This window comes from Limulus polyphemus, unplaced genomic scaffold, assembly GCF_000517525.1.
Source record: "Limulus polyphemus unplaced genomic scaffold, Limulus_polyphemus-2.1.2 Scaffold1823, whole genome shotgun sequence".
Classification (NCBI taxonomy): domain Eukaryota; kingdom Metazoa; phylum Arthropoda; class Merostomata; order Xiphosura; family Limulidae; genus Limulus; species Limulus polyphemus.
Genome location: NW_013667433.1, coordinates 70,876 through 76,618, shown reverse-complemented (window position 1 = coordinate 76,618; position 5,743 = coordinate 70,876).

Here is a 5,743-nt window from a genome sequence, read left to right as displayed (position 1 = left end):
AGGTTTGTACCTTGTAACAGACTAAAATACAAAGAAACAGCCGCTACAACCATGGTTGAAACACCCAAAAAGAACGAATTTATTGAACTTTGACAACCATAGAAGTAAAAAATGATACTTTTGGACAATTAGAATACAAAGTTTATAACTTACCAAAACACAGTAAAAATACATACGTGCTGGGCCACGACCTGATACTAACATTAACGAACAATACAACATATATGTCAGGATCAATAATTGTTTCAATGAATATTAGAACCAAAGAAAAAACTTAATTCTAAAATAACAATATTCCGTAGTTACACAACAACAAAATCATTAACAACATCGAGTAACAATCAGGAATAATGCCTTTCAGCTATTGAAATCCTTACAAAAGGTTACATTAATAAATGTTCTCAACGAGGGGTAACAGGACACAACTAACTTTGAGAATAATGTCTTTCTCGACCATGTTATGTGAAACCTGCAAATATCCAGAACAAAGAAGAAATTTAAAATAAATAGAAGATAGAAACCAATGGTATGTTCATATACCATCCTGTTTTCCCTACGTTAGGCTTGTCTCAAGACAATAACTGACTTTAATCTTATAACCAATACATTTTAAAATCCGATTTTAAAATCCACGGATTCAAAACACATCTTACATACGTCACAGCTCTTAAACAAAGATACAACAATGAAACACAAAAACACTCTTTAACAATAATATACAGCAAGTTACATAAATAAATCTATAAATCATGAAACACATCAAACTACACATAGAAAAAACATTTAACAATGAAATCGTACATTATAACAAACCCTTTATCACAGAAAATGACAGTGAACAATCTTTTACTCATAATACATTATATCAAATAATCAAAGAAAATTATTTATCAAAAACCTCACTGATAGAATAAGCATACTAAAGAATATCGTTACAACAATAACCCTTTAACAATGCATTAATAAACCTTTTAATAACATTTGGAAATATGCATCATTCAAAAATGTTACACAAAACACAAGATACCATATATCAGAAATTGAATTAGACCTTCCATTATAATCCAATAAAAATTAATGCAGATAAATACACATTAGTGCGTACAACAATTCACACTAAATGAATTTTCATGAGAAAATAATAATAAACTCTTTAACATAGAAAAAGTACATTATAATGCATAAATACCCTTTAATAATGATGCAGGCGCACACGCAAATACACACACACACACATATAATATGGTGGTCCTTATTTTTGAAGTTTTGATTTACAACACTCTCACTGAACCCCCACATTTTGTTCCAATATATAAATAAGCAATTCACACCCAATTTTATTCACATTGAATAACATCTAGAAGTTTCTCAAGGTAGTTGAAATTTTACATTGTAACTCACATTATATCCACATATTCTGAATATCGTAGAATGTTCCAGAATATTCTATAGAATTCTGCAAAGTATTACATTATTCTGGGACGTTCTAGAATATTTTTAGCACATTCTGGAATATTCCAGAGTATTCCATGCTATTCGGAATATTCAAGAACATTTCACATATAAATAATTCATATTGTCACTTTTTACTTTTGTAATATACTGTATGACATGACAGTAATTTCTAGAATTTTTGTGAGGGTATATGAGCACACAAGTAAACTCTTGTGTATCATTTAAGCTGACGTTGTATTAGTGAATCATTGCAAATGAATAATGCAACAATAAGTAAGACTACACTTTGGGTGCTTCGTTCAGAAGAAACTGAACTAACAGGAAGAAAATTACCTTCAAATAGGTAAATGCTTTGTGTGTTTTTCTACCGTCTCAAAACATTAAAGAGGACAATTTGTGAAAGATAAAAAGTTGTGATCAAGGAGGCTAAAGGTTTTTGGAACAAAGCTCGATTACAATTCGTTCAGAAACCCATGCCATTATCAAATGGAGCTCTTTGAAAAATGGGCAAATCTAAAGAAAAATTCAAAAAGGAAAACCGAAACACAAAGCTAATGAAGCGGAATTAGTCAGTAATCTCGATGATCTTTTTGACATCACTCATAGGGATACCCTGACTCTGATCATGATCCGAGAAAATAAGGACTTTTTTCTTACTCAGAGAGAAAAAAGAGGACGCTATGGATACATCACCAAAAACAGCGATAAGGATAGAGAAGCAATTGAAGAATCACCATCTTCTAAACCTAAAAATAGGGCAAGAAGAAATATCACACTCAATTTAACAGCAACTACGGATAGAACCAAGTTGAGTGACAGAAAGGCAATATGTGTCCTTACTGCCACAGCTCACAGCCTTGGTTATGATGTATAGGAGCAATGTTAAAGGCACTAAATGATAAGGAAGGCATGGATGAACCTTCAAAGCTAAATACCAGGAAGTTTCAGGGCATGTTACTTGAAGATTTCGTCACAATGAACCCAAAGACTCCTTCAGATGCCTCGAAATTCCGTCTGGATTTCTGGATTATGACCCCCAAGTCAAGAAAACTCCGAAAGGACTAGATAGAGGCACTACAGACAGTTCAACTCTTGAATGTGTTAAATGATAATGCTGAAATAATTCGTCCTTGAAGTTGTACAGAATCATAGAACACACAGAACAAAAAAGCAATAATAACATTGCACAAGTGACTAATCACACCAAAGTTATACAAAAAACACATAATTATGTAATTATATTATTGTATAGACAAGAAAATAACAAAATACTTTAAATAAAACATTTATAATACATAATAGATACATTTGATATCACATAGTATATACAGTACCAGGATATAGCTTTTATATGCGGAAACATATGTCAGCTGAGTTCTTGCACATATCTTAAAATATAACGTTGGTAAATAAAAACATCGGCACATGTAGATATATAGATCTTGAAAGTCGAGTTGTTCAAAACTTGAAAATAGCGTTGATAACTGGACCATTTATTGGTTGAGATGTTGTAAAGGAAATATTTGCTGAAGCTTTTCGCCAAACACTAATCATAGCAGAACTGTCTGGAAATGATCTGACTCATTTTATAAGCTGTACTATTTCCTATAGATCACATTTTCCAGACGGTTCTGCAGTAAACTATTTAACGTAAAATTACAATATTCCAACAAACAAAAACAGACAATTCTTTATTGGCAAATTAACAAAAAAGAACTTGTATAAACTCCAGACAAAAATGCAGAGATACATGTAAAAACAATACACCATATATACACCTACCTATGGAAGTCATGTTGCCAGACGACCTTGCCCATTCCTTAACCTTGCTAGAAAATTTCTCAATATGACCACTGTTTTTCTGCTTTAGTCACAGATATAATTACTTCTTACATCTTGGTCAGGGTCCTTTTCGTGATCACCAGCTTGGTGTACTAGCAGCAGAATTCCTCTTCAAACTGTGATGGAGGTATTTGTCTCAGATCCAGCTGACCCTCTTAGATGTTGAAAACCCAGACTTCCATCCATTGTGCAGCTATTTTCTGTTCTAATCCGAGATGATTTGTTATGGGGGTAAATGGATGCATCTGGAACTTGACTTTTAGCTGCTGCTAAATAACTTGCTGAAGCTACTACAATGGAGGCTTGACCATCAAACGTTGTCGAGGTAATGTGTTTTATCTTGCTGGTGATTGGGTGTACCATAAGAGATTGAGACTCCCTAGTTAATATGTTAACAAGAGTTGGATGTGCAAGAGCTTTGGTCTCCCCTAAATATGGTGACTTCAGCATCAGCCTGATTCAGTAAGGCCCCATTTTCAGATGCATTGGCCAGCAATGCATCTTTATCCATGGTCTCTACCAGATGGAAGATTAATCCAGTTCTAGATGTCCTCATATTGGTAAAAAAAGACTACCTCCTCACCAAACAGAGAGTCATTTTCAATATATTCGCCTTTAATCACAGAATCTTCAGAAATAAATTACTGACTAGCTGGAGATGAGATTGTTCTATAGAAAGTGTATGGATAAACAGAAATTATTAATTTATTATATTTAATTATAAAAAATGCATCCTTTTCAGGAAGTTTAAAGCATGTAAAGTAAATTATTGGTTATAATAACTGCCTTATTCAAATTATGGATAATATGTATAATAGTTGTCTCGTTGACTTGTGGAAGGACTCATACTGTACATTGTCTGTCTAAAGTAATGCTAATCTTAGTAATGATAACATTTTCGGCCCGTAGAAACACTGTAAAAAAGTACGAAAGTGAAATGACATATTTCGTCAAGAACATAGTTATATAGATAAAAACAAACTAGTGAATGTGCATGACATTTGAATAAGCGTTCTTTTCAGGATAATAATTATAGAAAGCATGTTTAAATATAGAAACTAAAACTATAATCAGAATATTGAATCAAAATTGGTTGTGCATTTTCTTGTTCTTTACCATAATACACAACAAATGTAAATATTTTGTCAATAACACAGTTATATGGACAGAATAAAGTCAAATTATTGAAAGTGCAAGCATTTATATTAAATTATTGCATGATATTCAAATAACTGTCCTTTTCAGGACAGAAATAGTAAAAAGTATGCTGAAATATAGAAATTAACTATAATCAGTATACGTTAAACGTGTACTAATTCATAAAAACACGATCAACTGTCTTGTTCAATATTAATAAAACTATTAGGTGTGATAAACATTTTTCAGCAGTAAGTTAAATGTGTTAGTAACATTATCGTCCCATAGAAACACAGGTAAATGAAAAATGAGACATGTTGGAACCTGTTTGCTGTCCTATGAAAGTACAGAAACACCTTTGTAAAACATACAAATTAAATGTAAGTTGAAATCTGTATGTAACCCTTAGTAACACTGCCCATCTTTGCAAGACAATCTGTCAATGGTAACACAATATGCCTTTAGTAACAGGGCTTCTAGTATGAACCATGATATTACCCCTCCAAGATAGCTGCGCCCTCTGGGCCCACTTCGTGGAACTATGTCACCTTCTCTCCATTGCCTAAGGTCGACACACGTGTTCCCCTCTGGTGCCGAGACGCACTATTCCCGGGGTAAATACCCGTGCTTACTGAGAAACTGGATCCTACACATGTGCTTTGACCTAGATCGTGTAAAAATAACCTCAACTTTTTATTAATCGCATTCATCATCTTTCCTTAGGGATTTTCAGTTACATGTTTATTACTGGCAATCGTGCAAAGTAGTTTCACCCCAGTACATATATAGCCTATATTTTCATGCATCTTCACCCTCTGCTACAGGTAAGTTAAAGTGTGCATGTCATAAACTTTTACAGTTACATTCAAAATTTGAGCTGCTTTATGATTAATGTATATGAATAAACTTAGCATCAAAAAGTAGTTAATGAATCAAGTTTTAAAATCATATAAATTTTAATTTCTTAATTATAAAAGGAAATATTCAAGTAAATTCTCAATCTCCTCTTGTACAAGAATCGCGACATTTGTTACTTTCTTACCCCTCTTTGAAGTACAGAGATCAATGTAAATTACTTATTATACTGTTGCGTCATTGAGGTCACGTGACTGGTGTGGCGCCCTCTAGTTTCTAGAACTATCTTATTTCTTCATGAATGCTCTAGTATTTACTAGATGGGGTAGGCATGTATATATAAGAGGGGGACAACGTGACGCGGTAATGTAATGCGTGTGAGTAGATAGTGAGTAATTGAACTGCAGTCACAGGGTATTGTTGAAGTTAACGTTCGTTCGTTATAGTGTTTGTT